General features: G+C 47.5%; 1 protein-coding gene across 2 annotated transcripts in view; it reads right to left on the reverse strand.

Annotated features, from left to right (window-relative positions):
- smg (sterile alpha motif domain containing protein 4 smaug) overlaps positions 1-22,129 on the reverse strand; it is a 171,850-nt gene that overhangs the window by 130,009 nt on the left and 19,712 nt on the right. The window lies entirely within an intron of this gene.

Below are 22,129 nucleotides of genomic sequence, written 5' to 3' on the forward strand. Positions count from 1 at the left end.
CCGATTAAGCCGTGATTATTCCCCTTTCATCTGCCATCCTCTGCGATTTCACGCTTACGGGCCCTATATGTATACCTACCCAAGGGGATCGGTCAAGGTGGAGAGGAGGAGAATCAGTCAACGTCATTGGCTGGAGGCGCTTCTTTGAGGGACATTCGCCGCTTCGTTCTTGACTTGTATCCGACCACAGGTGAATTTATACTTACTATAGGCTCAGCTTTACACTTTACAGGTTAATGACGGTTTACAGACCGCTGTCATGTCATAATCGTCCTTTCACCGCCGTCGCAATCCTCTTGTTTTCAAATACACAGTCTGTAACTCCCCAGTTGACCTCGTCCAGTCATATAAATACTTAGGTGTCACCATTTCTAATGATTTATCTTGGCGTTTGCACGTGACTAACCTGATATAATCTGCTAATGAAACACTAGGTTTCTTAAAACGTCACCTACGGGAAGCCCCAAAACACGTAAGACTACAAGGGTACATCTCATTCGTTAGAACTAAGCTTGAATACGCATCACCCATCTGGAGCCCTCATCAAGAATATTTAACACACGCTATCGAAGCTGTTCAAAACAGGGATATCAGATTCATTCACTCCTCATACTCGTACGACGTGAGAATATCATCCCTCAAATCGCAGTCAGGTCTAGCTAATCTTTCTACTCGCCCTCGCATGGCCAGTCTTGTCCTGTTTCACAAGCTCTTTTATTCACCACTAAAACAAGAACCATACATTTGCGCACTTCCACAACGCAGGTCCCATCGCATCGGTCATTCTCTTCAAGTTTTGCGTCCACGTGCCCGTACCACTGTTTTTGCCAACTCATTTTTATCTCGTGCAGCAGCTGACTGGAACGGCCTTCCCCATAATATTGCTGCCACAACATGTTCATCATCATTTTCAAGCACTGTTGATTCCTGCATTTTGTAAACCCCACCCCTTATGTAACACCTTGATAAAGGGTCTTTAAGGAAAATAAAGTGAAGTGAAGTAGCGTTCGCAGGCCATGACGACTCATGCGCGAAGTTCTCGAGTTCTCTCAATGCTTGCCCACTAGAGTAGAACTGATAATTGTAGACAGTAGCACTAGAACAGAGGCGAAGTGCAAGTTAGAGAGCGACTGCATGAAGAAGGAAGTGCGCGGGCTTGTCGATTGCAACTGCTGAGCCACTATCACTGCGCGGGCAGATAGAAGGGACTCGAAAGGATACGAGGCGACAGAGAAATGCGGGAAGAATGACTGCACAACGCAGCCACAACGTGCATGTTTGGTTTGGTTTATGAGGGTTTAACGTCCCAAAGCGACTCACGCTATGAGGGACGCCGTAGTGAAGGGCTCCGGAAATTTCCACCACCTGGGGTTCTTTAACGTGCACTGGCATCGCACAGCACACGGGCCTCTAGAATTTCGCCTTCATCGAAATTCCATCGACTGCCACGGCCGGGATCGAACCCGCGTCTTTCGGGTCAGTAGCTGAAGCTTCTTCAAAGCCAGGAGCCCCCTAACACCACGATGTGCAACAGTACTCAACAGTTTAAATACTTGTGCTCGCTGACTGAACAGTCGCTGCGTCGTATGCTACTACAGATGAAAGTGAAGAAGAGCGGCGCACACACGCATGCACGCACAGAGAAAATGTGTTCACGGGGGAGATATAAAGAGCAGTCCTGTGACACTGAGAATGCTCATCAGTGTCTTCCCTGCGGCGCACCTCATGAGTCAGTTTCCACGGGTGTTGCTCTGGCACGCAAGAATTCATATTAGTTTCATTTTTTTTTTTTTAGCGTTGCGCAATGCGATGCAACGCACTCCTCGCACATCCCCGCACGTCACCTCTCCTGACGTCACAAATTCACGCTGCGCAGTGGCAACGTTGGAGCGATACCAGAATAGACCGCGGTGCAACAGCGGCAAACTTCGGAAACGCGACGCGGACTTTTAAGACCTCCCGCTTTTGCAACTCCTATGCTAATATGTTCTCCGCGCGCGTGCGCGCGCTTGCATACGTTGAGCCCGGTCGAGCCATCTAGAGTGCGCTGACCTTGACGCCAGCGCGCATGCGTTGATCTTTCAGCGCGAGATTCAAACGTCAACGCAACCAGCTGTTTGCGATAAGGCATTTGCTTTATGCAGTATAGTTACGCAATCAAGCGGCGAGCAACCTCGTCCTCATTGATGAGGACAGTGAATTTTAATAGCGCGAGAACAGCTGTGGCCAAAGAGGGATATGCACAAGGTGTTTTTCGTCTGCACAAGGTGAGGTCATAGACCCATTTTTCAAGCATTTCACGCCAGACAAGCCGAGAGTCAGGCCAGGGGAAGGTTTTTACATATTGGAAACCGGCTGCTACCCGGCGGCCCTGGGGATCAAACCCCGAATTTCCCGCATGCGAGGCGGATGCTCAAATGGCACCGCTGCGGTAAGCATTGCTTTATGACAAGCTTGAACCCAACGCATAATGCCCGTTGTGAAAAGGTGTTCTGGGCCAAATTTTACCGCAAATTTAGGTTTGGTTATTCGGGTTTAACGTCCCAAAGCAACTCAGGCTACGAGAGACGCCGTAGTGAAGGGCTCCGGAAATTTCCACCACCTGGGGTTCTTTAACGTGCACTGACATCGCACAGTAAACGGTCCTCAAGAATTTCGCCTTCATCGAAATTCGGCTGCCGCGGCCGGGATCGAACCCGCGTCTTTCGGGTCAGCAGCCAAGCACCGAACCACTGAGCCACCGAGGCGGGGCGCAAATTTAGGCTGCTCTAGGCGATGGTCTGGTGGAACAGGGTCCTTAAAACCGAAGCATGTTGAATTTAGAATGCGTGGTGAACAAATAAAATGGGTCATAACGTCTCTTACATCCAGCTGTCCGTTTCATCCGGAACAGTTGTAATGACCGTCGACTATGCAGATGTCGCCATCAGCGGCCGATTTCTCAAGTAAACTAACTGCAAGCGTCGGCACAGTTTTGGCGGATCCCAGAAGCTATATACGATATCGCTATTCACTTCAAAGCGGTAGTCACGGAGTAATTTTCTTTATAGACTTTACGGTTTGAATCAAATGACGGAAAAATTTTTCAATTCAAATTTCTTAGCCAAAAATTCCTGATTTAAAACACCCTTGAGAACCAGACCGCGCATTCTCGATTTAAGCCACTGTATACGAAGACCACGTGCGCATCTGCATGGGCAATGGAGATGCTGCATCTGATCATCATAATCACCAGCCTGATTACGCCCACTGCAGGGCAAAGCCCTCTCCCATGTCTCTCCAATTAACCCTGTCCTTCGCCAGCTGTGTCCATTGTGTCCCCGCAAACTCCTTAATCTCATCCGCCCACCTAACTTTCTGCCGCCCCCTACTACGCTTGCCTTCTCAATCCACTCCGTTGCCCTTAAACATGCCCTGCCCATGCGTATCGCGTTACATGCACTGCCCATGCGTATTTATTTTGACGCGATAGCGTATAAGGCCCCGCTGTCTAGAAAACCCAGTGTCGGTGTTGTCGGCGAAGTGAGCGAAAAATCACGGGCATGGCTCTGGCAGGTGGTCCCCAGAGAGCAACCTAGGAGGCAGGTGGGCCACCGAGGTCACGTGACACTGCGGCGTACATCACAACCTGCCCATTGGATTGTGAGCACGCTGCCCACCGTGGCAGGTGGGAGTTTAATTAATGAGTGGTCGCTCAGGGAGAGCAACCTGGGTTGCACAAGGCCCACCGGTGGCAGCACCTGCCATCGCAGGGCAGCGGCGCATCGCTTAACTGCTGCACCACTGCGCCAGGAGGGGTATATGTATTCCCAAGGATCTATGAATGTAAAGTAGAGAATTACTTTCATGCATACATGGGAATCAACAAAAGGCGGAGCATAAGTGTTACCTCCAATTTTCGTCCCGCAATTCGTACCGTCGTTGGCCGAGAAAGCGTCGTGCGTGGGAGAATCGTGTCCATTTACGCGTGTCATATAACCCATGTTGACACCGCAATATTGAAGACGCGTTAGACTTTTCATTCCCGAGAACTTGCCAAATTGTAACAGGTGTTGAAGTATTCATCGGTGAATTCTCCGTTTAATATCCCACCTGGTTCTGAAAAGGTGCACTGAGAGAACGCCAAAATGCCGCCCACAAAAATGAGTCAAGGAATGACGAGCTTGAGACGACACCCGAGCATTGTGACGAGAATGCCCGCTACCACTCGAGCTGTGCCATCATTGCTACGGTTGGCAGCCCGCGTTTAGCTTATTTCATTGACCTCTGTTCGCCGGCCTTTTGCCAGGACCAAGATCGAAGGGGCGTGTTGGCCTCGCAAAACTCTGCCTTGCTAAACAAAGGCGGCAGACAACACGCCCGCGATCTTCACGGTGTAGTCAAATGTCATCAGGGAGCGCTGCCCACGGTAGCAGTGACGACACAGCTCGAGCGCTGTCGTCACGAGGTCATCAACCCATCGCGGAGCTCCCAGCCCCCGTCCCCAAGGCCTGCGTGCCGGGGACGGGGAGTAGGGGGCTTCCTTATCTAGCGGAAAATAAAGTTGATATCATCATCATCATCATCATCATCAGCCCCTCGTGCATTAATTGCAGATGGAACTTTTACGCTCTTAGAGTTTTTTTTTTTTTGAGGAAAAGAAATGGCGCAGTATCCGTCTCACATCTCGGCGGACACCTGAACCGCACCGTAAGGGAAGGGATGAACGAGGGAGTGAGAGAAGAAAGGAAGAAAGCGGGGCCGTAGAGGAGAGCTCCGGAATAATTTCGACCACCTAGGGATCTATAACGTGCACTGACATCGCACAGCTCACGGGCGCCTTTTGCGTTTCGCCTTCATCGCAAGCAGCTACCGCGGCCGGGTTCGAACCCGCATACTCCGGTTCAGTAGTTCCCGGGTTCGAAACCGGCCGCGCAGTTTCGGTTAGGCGACAGGAAGCAGAGAATTGACCTAAAGCCATCTCAAGACTTATTGTACTTTTGCAAATTGTCTGAACGAATTATTCTTCAATCAATGGTGCTCAAAATTTCAACTTCCTGCCAGAGGACAAGATGAACTATAATTGTAATTGTCAAATTTTTGTAAATTAATCGGGTAACGATGATCACTATCTGTTTATTTCGTGTCTTCCAAGCCCAACATATGCTTACTGAAGGAACTCACCTGACCGTCGTCGATAGAGTTTTTAATGAAGCTGGAAAGATTAAAAAAAAATTTACTTATAGCTATAGACTCAGATGCATATAGCTCTGCAATTAATGATATGCAAATGGTTTCTGAAACATCGGCTTCTACAGTGATTATTCTCGTCGATAGTACATTTATATTAGTAAAAAACAAAATCTCGAATTACCTTCAGTCGTCAAAATTTAATAACTTTCTAATGGCATGTGGCGAATCGGCATGCAGTAACAATTCTCATTACGGCAACCACGCACGTAAGGAAAGAAAGGAATTAAGACAAACAAAAACCAACCGCGCAAGATGTGGTGAAACTATGGACGAAAATTTTAAAAGAGTTAAGTCGAAATGACTGCGCTCGGCAGGTTGTGAAAAGAGCGGCTGCAGTACCCCCAAAAGTTATCATCTATGCTTCTGAACATATAGGAGGAGGAGTTTCGATGAAAAATCGACAGTGCTAAGGAAACCATAGTGGAAGGCCCAGAATTAGAACGCCTGGGCCTTCTTTAATAAAAGGGCAGAAGTCTCAATAAACCTCGCCCGACCGCAGTGTTAATCTGTTGGTTTGAACATCCGCTTCGTAAGTGTGAGGTCCGGGGTTCGATCCGCAGTGCCACCGGGAATCCAGTGGATGCAGGCTTTTCCTCTGGCCTGGTGCTCGGAATTACTTGGAAATTGAGTGCTCGACACGACCTTGTGCAGACCAAAAAAAGACGTTATCCACGGCTCGGGAGTCCTCATGCCCCTATTGGCGCAGCGGGTGAGCGATGCGCATTGCCAATAGCGTCGGAACTATTTTTCCATTGGCAGAGCGAAAAAAAGTCCTACCATCATCGTCATCTATTTTCCTTTCGGGCTCATTCAGGCGCTATACATTGGTGTTAGAGATGAATAGATCAAATAAATAAATACGATGCACACACCGACATAAGACCATGATACATAAACACACTACAAGTTAGCTCACTAACCCCGACTAATAATTAAAAGGGTATTACCAAAAAATATATGCTTCGTGCGACGTTTTCTCAAGTTTTCTTGGTCAAATGTTTAGGGGACTCCCCCAAGGTGGAGTAGATCTGCAGTAAGGGAGTAATTACTCATTGACATCCACCCAAGCGCAGCCATACAGCTACAAAGGAAAGCTGTACAGCTCAGAAACTTCGTAGTTAAAGAAAATTCTTCCTGGTCCGGGGTTCGAACCCGGGACCACCGCTTTACCGGAGCAGCCGCTCTACCAATTGAGCTAATCGGGACGGCAAGCTTGTGGTAGGGCGAGAGCGAATCGATCAATAACTCGAAGTGGGAACTGTGTCGGTCAAATGTGATTTACCAAGGAATTTTTCTTTAACTACGAAGTTTCTGAGAAAGCTGTATAGCGTTCCTTTGTAGCCGTATGGCTGCGCTTGGGTGGACGTCAATGAGTAATTACTTCCTTATCTCAAGTTTTTCTTAAAAGATATTCTGGCTAACCAGACTATTATAAGGGTAGACGTGCAGGCTAGTTGGTGAACCATGATTCTTTAAAACAGCGCAAAAGACAGGGACACAGATAGAAAAGACACACACAGCGCTGTGTGTGTACCATGATTCTTTAAAACAGCGCAAAAGACAGGGACACAGATAGAAAAGACACACACAGCGCTGTGTGTGTACCATGATTCTTTAAAACCGTGCAAAAGACAGGGACACAGATAGAAAAGACACACACAGCGCTGTGTGTGTACCATGATTCTTTAAAACCGTGCAAAAGACAGGGACACAGATAGAAAAGACACACACAGCGCTGTGTGTGTACCATGATCCTTTAAAACAGCGCAAAAGACAGGGACACAGATAGAAAAGACACACACAGCGCTGTGTGTGTCTTTTCTATCTGTGTCCCTGTCTTTTGCGCTGTTTTAAAGAATCATGGTACACACACAGCGCTGTGTGTGTCTTTTCTATCTGTGTCCCTGTCTTTTGCACGGTTTTAAAGAATCATGGTACACACACAGCGCTGTGTGTGTCTTTTCTATCTGTGTCCCTGTCTTTTGCGCTGTTTTAAAGAATCATGGTTCACCAACTAGCCTGCATGTCTATCCTTGTAAGCTTCATCTCTCGTTTGGCGGCAGCGCTGTGTGTGTTTTTTCTATCTGTGTCCCTGTCTTTTGCGCTGTTTTAAAGAATCATGGTTCACCAACTAGCCTGCATGTCTATCCTTGTAAGCTTCATCTCTCGTTTGGCGGCAGCGCTGTGTGTGTCTTTTCTATCTGTGTCCCTGTCTTTTGCGCTGTTTTAAAGAATCATGGTTCACCAACTAGCCTGCATGTCTATCCTTGTAAGCTTCATCTCTCGTTTGGCGGCAGCGCTGTGTGTGTTTTTTCTATCTGTGTCCCTGTCTTTTGCGCTGTTTTAAAGAATCATGGTTCACCAACTAGCCTGCATGTCTATCCTTGTAAGCTTCATCTCTCGTTTGGCGGCAGCGCTGTGTGTGTCTTTTCTATCTGTGTCCCTGTCTTTTGCGCTGTTTTAAAGAATCAGACTATTATGTCCTCTTAACTTTTGGGGGCTAATGACAATAACATGTAATCAATCTACAGTCGGATACAACTGAAGAATGAAGCGGCTTTTTCCCTTCAAATGACCCCCTTTCAGTCAATGGCGTCCCCTATGCATTGTCAAGCTAGCATGTTCATGAGAATCGGTCGACGCCATTGGCCGGAAGGGGGGGGGGGGGGGGGGGGGGGGGGTCCTTTGGCGGGGAAAAGCCGCTTCGTTCTTAAGTTCTATCCGACTATAGAGTTCAAATATACACTCTTGAGTGATGTTAGAACTGGTCATAAGTCGAACAAACACACACGCATTTCTACATTTGACTGTCATACTGTGCCAAACGTGCATTACTTATTAAGCGTTGCCGCTTGTTGTAGTATTAAAGAATAAATTTTTCGAATGCAGGAGGCGTTAGTCTATGAACTAGTCATCGTCCAGGATATCCGCGTGAACCTATTAACGTTAGACATCCTCAACAAGGTGGTCTGTCGGTGCTACGCCGAGACGTCTCAGGGCGACGAAAGCTGGTAGCACGTCGCAAGCTGCTAGCGTGAACGTCAAAACATCTGAAGTTAACACCCAGGGGGCAATAAACTCCCATGGATGTCTTGCGGACGTTCTGGATGTTCATGGGACATCTAAAGGAGTTTATATGACCATTGGGCACCGGCCTGAAACGGCTTTTTGATGAGCTCTGGCCTGTACAGGCGCGGCCATAAGTAAACGGAGCACGCTATTGCGTTCAAAGTACAATCACGCTTTCTCCATTGGTAATGAAGAAGCGTTGTTTGTCTGCAAGAAAGCCCACCAACCTCCGCTACCAGCATGCGCGTACCACTGCTGAAAATTTCAATTAGGTGACGCGTGAAAAATATTCGAAGAGAGTTGCGTGCTCCGTTTACTTTTGTCCGCGCCTGTACATATGTTATTGTGTAAATAGAATACCTGTATATAGCACCTCCCCCCCCCCCCCCCCCCACCCCCCCCACACACACACCTTTCAATTCCGGCTGTCACCTCTTTCATTCCATTAATCAAGCCTGTCTGCTATCAGTCTTTTTCCGCTGCCCCAGCTCAGGTGCTTCCAGCAGCGATGGCAGATGCCGGGGCTAGCAAAAATCGTTTCCTTCCTTTTAACTAGTATTTTAACAAACCACCACTACTACTATGAGCTCTGGATAGATACAGCTTCAAAGTATACTGCGCACACAGAAACAAGGACGTGAAGGTACACACACAACAAGCGCAGGCTCGCGACTGAGTTCATATGAAAGGAAACACATCTTATATGCCTTCACGCGTCATACCTCGGACCATGCGCAGTTCAGATATCTGCCTTCTTTACGACGTGCAGCTCCACGGTGGGCAAGCGGCAGCTTCGTCAAATTTGGCAACGGTGGGCAGTTTGATCGCAGTCTGATGGGCTGATTGCCGCCTTCCGCGGAGAGCAGGTTGTTAAGACGTCACAAGGTCACGTGCCGGACAATCAGAAAATTTTGCGAGGAATTTCAAATTTCGCGGTTGTCTGTGAATTGTAAACCAGGGCCACGTGACTGATTACGTAACCAGGAAATTTCGTTACGCAGAAGCCGGAAATTTTTTGTCAGACAGCCTAAATGCCATGGCATTAAAAGAAAAGCACACGAACTTTTAAAATCTAGGGTGTAGAATGCGGCAGTTGGGCTATGGAACGAGCGCGCGCGCCGTCCACATTTTATTTCGCCGCGGAAACTTCTCTACACGACCCCCAGGAAACAAGCAGTATTTCGAGTTCATAGCCCCACTGTGGCGTGGGACAGGTCGTCGGCGCTTCCGCTGACGCTGGACGCCAGCGTTCGAACAATGCTCAGCGCCAGCCGCATTTTGTGGGCGTCAGCTCGAGCAGCTGCAAAGGTTGCAGCCGCCGCAGCCAGCGCCGACCCGCAAACAGCTGTCGTGCCGCCGTTCAAATCCGCCTTCCGTTTGGCGCGCGATGACGCAGGCTCGACGCCAGGCACATTTCTAGCCGTTTCTCTGGTGGACGCCGCGTTCGAGGCACGACACGTATTTTAGAAACCACATAATGACCTGTAAATTACGGGTAAACAGAAATTGTTCGAAAAGGTTTAAAAAAATACGCGTGTAACGTCACAAATAACGATGACGTACTTTGTAAACAACTTCCTGTGACGTGCTCGCACCACGACATGAGTGGAGCATGTGGGTGCTCGCTGAAAAGTGATACTTTGGTGTTAATCCCAAAAAGGCTACAAAGTAGCCTTTCGTCAAGGCGATGACATGTTCGTGATCACGAAAGACGCAGCGGAGCAAAAGTAAGTGCGCCTTTCGATTCACTTTCGCCTTCGAGGCGAAGTTTTCCTGTTGAATCGGGTGACCTATTTTTCCACTGCCATTAGGCCTATCGCACCGTAACGTGTGTGTGTGTATGTGCGCGCGCGCGCGCGCGACGTGCGTGTGTGTCCGCGGCCGAGCATCTGTGTGATCCGTCTCGAGAGCGTCTTGCGTGTTAAGCCTAATCTTTAGCCCCATTCCGCGGTGTTAGACGCGTAATGAACCTGTTCCCGTTGCTCCCCGGAGCATCACCATACTCGTACCAACGGAAGGGAGTTGTAGACCGCGCCGCCGGGTGAGTCACGAAGTGTCGCTTTCCCGTGTGCAAAGAGAGCGAGCGAGCACGGGTCTCGCAGCTGAAATCGGTCTCGCTCTAGCGCGTGCTTTCTTCGCCTTCCGGCACTGATTGCCCGCGTTTTCTTCCCCTTTTGAGAGAGTCCGAGCGTTCCTTCGCATGATTCGGAGCATGTCTGGTGCCTTTCGGACCAAGTCCGGCGCTCGCGCCAGTCTCTACAAGAGCACCGCATGGCAGCGAGCGGGAATGTAAACAGTTGGCTTTTGCGACAACTTTCGGTGTGCGGGTGGCGATTTGTCGCTGAATTTTGACTCGAAAGGGCAAGATTGAGTTTCGCGGATAGCTCGCTGAACTCCACGCGTAAAAAACCGTTTGATCAGCACCGGCGTTTTTGAGTTGCCTAGCCTGCTATGATTGACGCGTCCGTTAGTCTGTATCGGTGGTGTTGTGTCACGAGATATTAGTTTACGAACGGCTATTTGACGCTTTCTCGCCGAAATACAGGTTGTATGGCGCCTTTTTGTTTACCGATGGGCCGACAGTGACGTTGTGACAGCAGCATTGGTTAGCAGTTTGCCCCGGCCTTACTTCCGTATGTGGTAGAGACGGTGAAACACGAGTCGGCGGTGATTTGTTGTCGTGTCGGCTGTCCGCGTCATGTGTTCCGCGAACACATGTGTGTGAGCGGGCGTTGATAATCATTAACCGGTGTTATTGATGAAGCTGTTCCAAGTAAAGATGTGCTGCCGAGCACTTATCCCTTGGGTATGGCGAAGCGGATACTTGCGATATGTTGACGAAATCCTCCTCTGGATACAAATTTGTTAATGTAATGTTTTTATGACTGTAATTCAGTTGCCTAACGGTAATAATCACAGCTTTCAGCAAGTGTGGGAGCAGTTTCGGCCGTTAAAACTCAAGTTGGCTTGTTGTAGTACAGACTGAAAATTGCTTTATGCCTCTTATTTTACAATTCTTGCACCATTATTCAACTCTCGTCAGTTGGAGCAGTAATATTCTTTGTAGAGACATAATGTTTGTGGGATTGAAGGCTACAAGTTTTTAGTCTTTTAAACTGAGGCCGTTGACCTGTTGGTATAAACCCGAGTGCAATAAAATCCCTAGGAGGTTGAAGTTTTTTTAGCATATGGAGTTATTGTTTTGCCTAAGCAGTAATGTGTTTATCATTGTATGTTGATGCTTGAGTACTGTAGTAATATTCAAACTAGTCATGAATTGTTGTTGAGTGAAGAAAGCACAACCTCCGTTGATGTTTGACTGCAAAGATGATGCATACTGTTGAAATTCGTGTTGAGGTGCTTTTTTGCTGTTCAGGCGTTCTTATCATATGCTTATAATGGCTTGTTTCATTGCTTACCTGTACATGATCTCGCACAGAACTGCGTGATGGCATTGGCTGTGAGTTGTATGGCTTGTAACCTGTGTATTGGCCTCGACAGAGGTGCTCGCCCGAGGCCCTGATCTTCGTTATGGTGAATTGCGCTCGCCGACACAAAACGTTTTACATCTTACGGCTGGTTGTAGTATGCGTGCATGATAAGCAAGAAAAACATACATGCGCTGTGTCACTCGAATGCATTCATTTCACTCTCAGTCTAAGGCAAGCACGTCTTCTCTTGTATTGACGCAAACTGTACATCGCGCAACTCAATTCGAAGTGCACGTTGATGGTACAGAATGCGTGTGCTCACTCACCGAAACTGTTGTGTGGTTTCTGCACAAGAAAGTTACTCAGCTGTGATTAACTTCAGTTTCTTCGTAAATTTTCTGCCTGAACTTGCGCTACATGGTCATACGTTGTGGCATTCAGCCACTTAATTTAGTATGTGACATCGTGGTGCTAAATTTTTAAACGGTGGCAGCCAAATTGCCGTTTCAGTTAACTGTTCTCACTGCATTTGCATTAACGGTGGTGTAGGTTGCATTTGGATGATGCATACAGTGTGGCCGAGCCACGAGAGTTATTTATCATGTGCCCGAAGCATCTGCCGGTTAAGCCGCATAGAGAATAGTGAGAGCTACGAGTGGAGTGTAAGAAGGCTCATGTCAATAAACGGTAAATCGCATTGTCGAGAGAATTTCGTAAAAAAAAATCTGGACTTACTGGCAAGAAATGCGTATCTTCGGTGGTTGGGCAAAGCTTGCGTGGGGACTGGTTCGTAGTCCACAGCTAATGAAAACTTGAAAATGATTGGATGCTATGGTTAAGCAGCAAAACAAATGATGTTTATGCAACAAGTGCTCTTTGTGAGGAATTAATCTCAGACCTGAGCTGTCAGGATAAACAGTTGTTAGTGAATGTTCATTTTATTTCCATTTATTTCTTATGTTTTCTTTGTCTCTAGTCACTCTGTCTTCAGTACGGCATTTTTCGCCAGCTTCAGGGATCAGCATTATCAGTTCCAGAAAACTGTATTGTTGTTAATGGCTATTTATTAATGAAAATATAATGATAGCAATGGATGGAGAAGATGTTGCTAGCTATCTTCCATCGAAACCTGGAGCACCTGAGCTGCGGCTAGCGGTAATAAAACGACAGGGAGAAAAAAGAAAAGGGTAGAGATAGTAAGAAAAGACCAAGTGGCACACTTTGCTGTAAAACATCACCATCTAAATGGTTTCTCCTAGCTACAAGAGTTTGGAAGATGCTGCTTAGGGAGGAATAGATAGATCACTGCATGTCATATGTTTGGCTCCCACTGGTAGCACCTTTTCTACTTAGTAAAACTATCTCCTGCAAAAAACGATTCTGTCTGTGGCTATGAACACACATTATTAGGAATATTTTCTGTGCCTTTCTGGGGTTCAAAGACTGTTGACATTCTTCATATGCATCCTCTGGGCAACGAACATACAGCTTTGTACAGGTTGATTGATGCCTGTGGCATTTAATCGCCTGTACGAGACCTCGACACTGCTTGTATGTTGTTTCGGTTTATTTGTTTATTGGGGGTTAATGTCCCAAAGTGACTCAGGCTATGAGAGACATTGTAGTGGAGGGCTCTTTAAATTTCAACCACCTGGGGTTCTTTAACGTGTCCTGACATCGTATAGTATAGGGCCTCTAGAATTTCGGCTGCATCGAAATTCAGCCGCTGCGACTTTCGGGTCAGCACCCGAGTGCTGTAACCACTGAGCCACCGCAGCGGGGCACCTGTATGCTGTTTAAATTGCAAAGATGATGTGAATGTGTAAACTGCTCTATTTGGATGACTCGTGTCCTGGGCATCTTTCGTATTCATTTCGCACCTTTCTTAATAATATCTACTGCAATCCATGACCTCTGACATTTATTTACGAATGAGCTTCAGAAAAGGGGGAGCACATTGCCATGTTTCGGTGACGGCAGGAATACTTGGCACGCTGGTTACAGAGTAAAAGAAGTTGTGAAATGGCACAGTGCATTTGTGTTAATAGTGTTGCAAAAGTTCACGCTGCTTGTAGGGAAAGGGAAGCTGCTTGGTAGGGTTAGTTCAGTGGCATGGTTGTTGAGCTGTTAAGGTTGTATTCAGAGTCCTAGCAACCCGTAGTAACATATGCCTTGATCTGTACAAATAAGTCAGTTTCAGGATTGTTTTATCAGATAAGTCAGGGTAACTGGATACGCCTGAGTGGCCTGTCTATAGATGATTTTTGTTGCTGTTTTGGTCCCTTGTGAGCTTGATTTGTTACTGTGATGGTTTTCGCCGGTGTGGTATAGTTCTCCTCGGAGGGTGTGGGCCAGGTCACGTGTCATGCGGCTAAATATTCGTGCTTAGTTTCTGCATTATGCGTGACTCAGCTGCGATTTCAACTTGTATGATGTACACGTGGCCTGAGGTGTGGCCTTAGTTGTTGTTAGTCTTTGTTTTCCGAAACAATTTTTGTTCCTCTTAATTAGAGGCCTGCAAGTTTCCTTGGAGAGCTTTATTACTTCATGTAGCTGAATTCCTTGAAATATTGCATTTTAATCAGCCCTTGAACTTTAAATGCAGGAGGTCGATTCGAAATTGTAGAAATTAGCATTTTTTGTCATTTCGTTCACCTGAATATATTAGCCTTTTTAACCCAATTTCTTTGATCGATAGCTTAGTCATTTTCCTGGCTTTTTACCGCATTAAAGCAAGTGCAGAAGGACATAGGTTTGGTTTGGAATTGATAACTAGGAAATGTGCTCCGTCTTCGTGGTGCTGATCTTGGGAAGTGTTAATTGTTCAACTCGTTTATACTACAGATTATTTGCATTACTGGTAGCAGGGCTACTGACCTCTATTGGTTTTGTAGCCTTGTTAGTCTTGGCTCTGTGAAGCTAGCTACAGCTTAAAGAGAGCACATAGTGAAATAGTATATGAGAGACAGTGATGTCTCACATGCATGCCGTCTTGCCTTCGAAGTGGGCCCTGGTTGCCTGATTGCACCGATTCCACAGTCCCAATTTCTTCTTCCTTGCCTTTGGTACTGTTTCAGACTTTTTGTTTTTGATCGTGCAGCTATTTTGTCAGTGTACCAGAATTTGCCAGCCGTAAGCCACTTTGACGCATGCTTTAAGCAAAGTGCTAAAGGGCATAGGGACAATACCCGGTAACTTTAACTGTTGTTCGCTGTTGTGTTCAGGAATGTTGTGCATGGAATATGGCTTTGGAACATTTTCAGGGGCATCTAGGGAAAGTACATTTGGACAGAACTGTGGTAGTTTAACTGCATGCTGCAAGTGGAATATGAATGTTAGCTGAACACGCCTAGTTGCATTCCTGTTATTTATTTCTTGTACACCTCAAATGCCCCTGAATAGGGGTATTACATGAGGGGAAACAATACAAAAAATGAGTCTGGAATGAATGACATGGGGTTTAAAACAGAACATTTTCAATGGCTTTTTTAAAATGGACGGGGCTGGTGTGGAGTGCGGCATCGGCAGGCAGGCCATTCCAGTCTACTGCAGTCTGGGAAAAGAAGGAATGAAGGTGCGCAGTGGTGCGTGCGCGGGGGGGATAAACGGCTTTGCTGTGACTGGTGCGAGGAGACACTTGATGAGCTGGTTTTAGATCTGCAAGGGGTTTCAGATCTGCATGTGCATGATAACGTCCTCGCTACCAAATACAGTTTATCCCGAATTGTATTCAGCCTGCAGTCTGAGGGGTAGGGTTGTTCAGGCTGTTCACTCTCACTAGATGAGACCAGGGACAATTTTTTTTTGTTGTCATGTTCTCCCTTTGTCCATTGCCTGTGCATGCTATTCCTTTTCAAGACATCAGGCCAACTAGCTTAATCAGCCATTTTCATTATCAAGCACGTTTGTTTTTCTTGCCCCTAATAAGCTTTTATGGCTTAAAGAGACTTACTCTATGATACTCTGGAAAAGCAGAAGAAACTACTAATTGCTTGCTAGTCTGGCTTCTGACCTGTGTCAGAAGTGTTGAATTTTAAGCTGCGTATACCCCAAACATCGTAACGTTCCTAATTTGTATCTGTTGTTGGAACAGAGCCTTGGTAGAAATGGGATAAGGGGAAGTCGCAATTATTTTCTAGCTTTGCTAATAGTTGGTTTTCCCTCGATGATCTCTGCCAGTACTAAAATGTGCCTTAGTAAAACATTGCTTTTTTTTTGATATTGAGCTGACATATCAGCTTTGTGCAGTAGCGCATTTGCCGTGTTCTTTCTCATAAATAATTTGGTGTAGTTAATTCCCTTCAATATGACTCCTCACAGTGAATGGCTTTTTGGACTAGTTGCGTTTCTGAGATTTTTAGGCTTGCTTCTTTTGTTTACTGAACTGCTTGTTATTCAGGCAGCGTAGTCCTGTACTACTTTTGGGTTGTTGAGGCATCAGGTACGTTGGTGATTGTGGTATTGGGTGGAGTTTTGCAGTGAAGATTTGGTCAGCTTTTGTGAATGCGACTAAAGAGCACTTCTCAGTTGGGCCTTTAGGGCCAGAAAATCATCACCATCGTCATCATTTATGTACCCTTGGGGTTAAATGGGGCATTACATAAGTGGGGAACACAACTGATGATCCCAGGGCACAATAATTAAAACGCACCAGTTTAAATATGAATAGCATATATGAGTAAAATGCAGTTGTGCGTATTGAAATGACATATTGTAAGAAATTCTTTAGAATAAACAAAGAAGCAAGTAATTAAGTCAATATGCGGACATGGAACAGGAGCTTCTGCCAAATAAGATCTGTTTGATAATGGCTTTTTGATAAGATCTGTTTGGCAGATGGTTGTTTGATAATTTTATGTAGTCTGAGTCCAGATATGATGTGGAAGTTCGTTGTGTTGGTGGTTTTGGATGCCTCCCTTCTTTACCTGTACGCACTTCCTTTGATTATAAGATGAGGAACCGCCTCATAAGCAAAGATGAGAGACGTGTATGTGTTCAAAAGACAAGCTGTTATCCACTCTAGAGAGTGCTGACAAGGATGCATGAATTGTTAAATCATTCAGCATTCTAAGAAGGATTCTTGATTATACTAAATTGCACTTCTTCACTGTTTTGTTGGCCGTGAATCTATACTGGCTGCCTGTGCTGTGTGTGGCCGTGTACTTATTGACGGTACTGTATGTGGCCCTCATTTCTTCATTGTCCGTTAAGCATCTTGGTTTTCCTGCTCGAGCGGAGTTTGCGTCACGGAGCGTTTGGAGCTCCTGTGCAGGCGGATGCGTCTTTTTGGCCATTGTCCATTGTCTCTCCCCTTGAAAGGTTGCACACGTGTGCTGTTTGCCCCTGCCCTCCCGTGTGTGCCTGGCCGGCCCAAGCATGGCTAAGGATCCTTGTAGCTGCCTTTCGAACGGCATTCGAAACTTTATGGCGAGACGCGGATGCATGCAGCTGTGTGCCCCCCTCTGCCTTGCTTTGCCTAACTCATTGTCTGGTCAGCAGTAAGGGATTGTGCACCTGGGCTCGGTTGTGCATTGTAGATCGGCATACTGCCCCTGTCCTTTCTCGGCTGTAATGGCTTTCTGAAGGCGCCTTTGCTTGCTGTTGTGCGTTCGTGCGTGAGGAAGAACATCTTGTGCTTCGAACAAGCTGCGTGCTCGGTTACAAGTACTAGCTTTGAACTCTGAGCAATCTTGTGATATGAGTGGCAGAACTCTTGGTGGCCTCCATGTTTTTCAAAATTCAATGCGTTGATTGGTTAGAAACTTGGAAATCAGCAGATTATTGCGCCCCCTGGTTACTGTAAAATGGAATACTCAGTATGGTCGTATTGGCTGAGGCAAGGGTTCACAGGCAACGCATCACTATTAAAAGCCTCTGGAAATAGGGTGCAGGTATGCCAAGCATTTGAGGCGTAGCTTTGAAACTGGCATGTTTTTAACTGATGCGCCCTGTTTATAACTGTAGCATTGATACTTGGCAGCGGGGGTGGGGTTTGTTCTCATGGCCTTATGCCTATCATGGCGATAATAATCGAAGGTGTAGAGCTGCTGACTCTTCACTGGCGTTGGCTTGAATGCAGCCTGTTGCTCCCCTGCCTCATTTCATTGTTACATGAGCAAAGCGAGCATGTTTTTAGTTGTACTGTTCAGCTGGTCTTTACTTATTTATGGCATGATTAGTGCGTGCTGACAAGCTTGAAATTAGTTTTGGCATGTCACCAGAAAGTGGAGTCATGCTTATGTGTGCATCAGCTTTGAGATATTCTATTTGGCATTGATGTCATTGGTTGTGTGTGGATGATCTGTTTCTTAGTGTAACCATATCTGTTGTATTTGAAAGTAGCCCCTCTGTGGTCGAAGTCAGGGGGTTTGGGAAGGTAAAGTGAGACATGGTAAGTTCTGGTCAGTCATTATTCCCCCCCCCCCCCTTTTTTTTTTGCATTCGCAAAGGCAGAGTTCCTGCCATGTGCAGAATTTCCTCACAAATTAGTTGTGTATACCTGCATCTCATACTTTTTTTTTGCCATTGGTTTTGTTGTAGACCTCTGGGAAGTTTGTGTAAGGTTGTGATGCCAGAACGAAAAAAAAAAATGGAGAGTCCATATTGTTCCTGGCTATCAGGACATCATAATGCATCGAATTTCCACCTCAGCTTCCTAGGAAGGAAAAGAAAAAATTAAAGAGGCACATAAGCTCTGCCTTAAGGGTATGACGCGATAGCGTTATGGGTTAATTCCCATATATATGCAGAATTGGTCATTCTCCACTTTACATTCATATATAGATCCTTGGGAGTCCTCATACCACTCTTTATGCAGTGGCGCAGCGGCTAAGCGATGCGCCATTGCCACGTGATGGTAGGTGCTGCCATCGGTGGTGCTTGTGCGACCCGTATTGCCCTTCACGAGAAACCTCTCGCGGCCGGTTGTGTAGGCAGGTTGTGATGACTCCACAAGGTCACGTGACCTAGACGGCCTACCTTCTTCCTAGGTTGCTTCTGTGGGGATTTTTCGTGGATTTTTTTTGCTCACGGTCAATGCCGACAGCGGATTTTCTGAGACACGAGCTTCTTAGCGCTATCACATTAGTATATGTCTAACGAAATTAACTAAGTACATGCAAGTGATGAGCAACGTCATGAGGCAGGCAGGTGGGAGTGTACCTTGAGAGTTTCTCTGTCTCGTGCAAGACTGTCGTTTTAACTCAGTTGTTCCCCTTTGAATCGCCGCCACCTTTCTGCAGTGCAAGGTTGTAAAACGGTACCTTGTAAATTGTTAGCCCCTCTTGCCTTTGTTTCTTCACTCTCTCTTTTCTTTCTTGTGAAATTTGGGAGTGTGTGCTGTACCCTTTATGGCCCCATTTCTCGCATCTGTAATTGCATCCTCTAGTTACCTACCTACATATTATACCTACATATTGCAAATGTTCTACCACATATACATACGCTGTTCTCTCTGTGCGAGGCTGTGTAGACACTAGATGGACGTGGCCCCAAAAATAGTGATCCTGTATTGTGTCATACCAAGGCTGACATAATGTAGCCGAGGAAGAGAGGGGAGGAGGAGATTGGGAAAGTGTCAAGTGTACAAGTGAGGTTAAGTTCTCCGTGTATAAGGGCGGCCAGGTCTGGCGAAAGATCGAGGTTCACTATGTAGGTCATCGGGAGCGGCCTTTGTTAAACAGTGGGCATAACCCTGATTTTGGATTTCGCTTTGAATTTGTGACCTTCCCCTTTTCATCAGGTCGACGTAGCTTCCTGGTCACAGCGGCTGAGTTTTTCACCGTGTTAATAAAAAAAAAATCAAAAGTGCAAAGATTTTCCAAGTTTTAAGATGCCGTTTTATGTCCTCGACCGCTAGCCTTGGTGATCTCATCTGGTTCGCGCTGCACCACCTCACTGTCAGCTACATCGCGGATGATGATGATGGCGATGTTGTGGCCTGAAAGCGGCACTTGGGGGGCCAGAAGTCAGCACGTGTTCGTTCCAACCGCACGTCTCGTCACCCCTTACCGGATCGCTGGAACCGTGGAGCCAGCAATCAGCCTCTTGCAACCGTGCTGTGGGCAGCAGTGAAGCGAGGACTCTCAGTGTCGTACCATTCATTTTACAAGCTCACCCCGCGCTGCTCGTTTCGTTTTTCTTTCCTCCTCCTCCTCCTCTCCCCTAGCGGTGTAGTATCCGCGAGCAGCGAAAGAGGGAAGGTATAGGCATGTAGGCCCGCTTTGTTTCTTTGCTCTGGTTCTCGCGCGCCAGTGGCCAGTGGGTTTGTTGCGCCGCGTAGTCCTCGGCGCGGCACATCGAAGCGTCGGCCGGTGGAGGGGAGGGCGAGACGGACGCACGGAGGTCGTTGCTCCTTTGGCGCGGCCGCCGTCGCCGCCGCAGCTACGGCTAGCCGGGCGACTAACTACACACACACGCGCGCGCTCGCGTTGTGTAGCTGGCGTGTCTAATAAACGATCGGCAAAAAAAGAAAAAAGCGAGGCAGCGAGCGTGGACGGAGACCTGCCACGCTTTTTACTCGCGCTGTCTCTTCAGCTGCTGCAGCTGAAGAGAGAAAGCCTGGCGAGGTAGGGCAAAGGGGTTGTAATTAGGTCTGAGCGAGAAAAGAAAAAAAAAAGTGGTGACCTCGTGCTTACCGTCGCCGCAACAATGCGCCTTGTCTTTCTCGGCCGCTGGCGTTGTGTAAACCGCTTCAGGAGCGGCGGCGGGGTTGGCGCCTTTGCGGAAATTTTCCGTGGGCAGCTACTGTCCGGTGGATTTTGTGTGCGGGGTTGACTCCCCCCGCCCGCGCTGGAGGGCTTTGACAGGAATCTAGGCTGCTGCTGAGCAGGAGAATTCACGGGGTCGATTTCCGGGTCCGGCGGCCGCACCTCGACGAAGACGAAGTGCTCGAAGACATCCTTGCGCGCTCATATTTCGGCCTACTTTGAGGAATCTTACGGGGTGTTCGTAGTTAATCCTGAGCCACCGCCGCCCCGCTACGGCTTGCATGAAGGCGCGCTGCATTGTGGCGTGAAAATCCACAATTAACCCTCGTTTCTTTTGTGCTTCCCTCTGGGTCACCCTTTAGACCCTGGTGTGTGTGGTACAGATGCTGCAAGAACGGCGCGCCCAAATGAGTGCGCCGTTTCGTGGCAGCGGGAGGGGCTTCGCGACCGCCGAACTGTAGTTGTGCCGCCGCGGTGGCTCAGTGGTTATGGTACTCGGCTGCTGGCCCGAAGGACGCGGGTTCGATCCCGGCCGCGGCGGCTGGAATTTCTTTGGAGGAGAAATTCCAGAGGCCCGTGTGCTGTGCGATGTCAGTGCACGTTAAAGAACCCCAGGTGGTCGAAATTTCCGGAGCCCTTCACTACGGCGTCTCTCATAGCCTGAGTCGCTTTGGGACGTTAAACCCCATAAACCAAACCAAACTGTAGTTGTGACGAAACGAGGAGGACAGTTGCTGATGATTGCTGTGTACCTTTTCTGGCAGGCAGCAATCACTGCCGTGTGAGATCTCAAGGTCTGGTCTGCCTCTTGACGGTTTTAGCTCAATATAGTCAACGTTGCTAGTTGGTCTCTGCGCGCAAGTATGGGAAAGGGCAGTGGGTTCTGGATTTTTAATAGCTTTAGAAACCCCACTGTGAGCACTTGCCGGTGTCGGAATATGTAAGGTTTGGTTTATTGGGGTTTAACGTCCCAAAGCAACTCAGGCTATGAGGGACGCCGTAGTGAAGGGCTCCGGAAATTTCGACCACCTGGGGTTCTGTAACGTGCACTGACGTCGCACACTACACGGGCCTCTAGAATTTCGCCTTCATCGAAATTCGGCCGCCGCGGCCGGGATCGAACCCGCTTCTTTCGGTTCAGCAGCCGAGCACCGTAACCACCGAGCCACCGAGGCGGGGCGCAAATTTAGGCTGCTCTAGGCGATGGTCTGTCTCTTGATGGTTTTAGCTTAATATAGTCAACGTTGCTAACGCCCCTACTCTTGGCTAGTTGGACTCTGCGCGCAAGTATGGGAAAGAGCAGTGGGTTCTGGATTTTTAATGTTTTAGCTTTAGAAACCCCACTGTGAGCGCTCGCTGGTGTCGGAGTATGTAAGGTATTGTACGCGGAAGAGCCACTTATCACGCCCCCCCCCCCCCCCCCCCTGCCACCTAAAATGTGACGAAAAAAAAAAAAAAGACCGTACAAGGTCCACGCTCTTCCCCATTTAAAATGAACAGCTACGACCAGAACTGAGTTTCCTGCCTTCCTCATGGTACTCTTCTGCAAGTTCGCATGGCTCCACATCTGACTGTAGCTGGATGGCACCAAACAAACAAAAAAAAGTGGTGGCTTTCCGACAAATAAGCAAAGTTCGCCCAGAAACTTCGCAGTCACACAAATCGCTATGCAGTGCACAAGGGCTTCTA

This window comes from Amblyomma mixtum, chromosome 8, assembly GCF_055824585.1.
Source record: "Amblyomma mixtum isolate Tamu chromosome 8, ASM5582458v1, whole genome shotgun sequence".
NCBI classification, from domain to species: Eukaryota; Metazoa; Arthropoda; class Arachnida; order Ixodida; family Ixodidae; genus Amblyomma; species Amblyomma mixtum.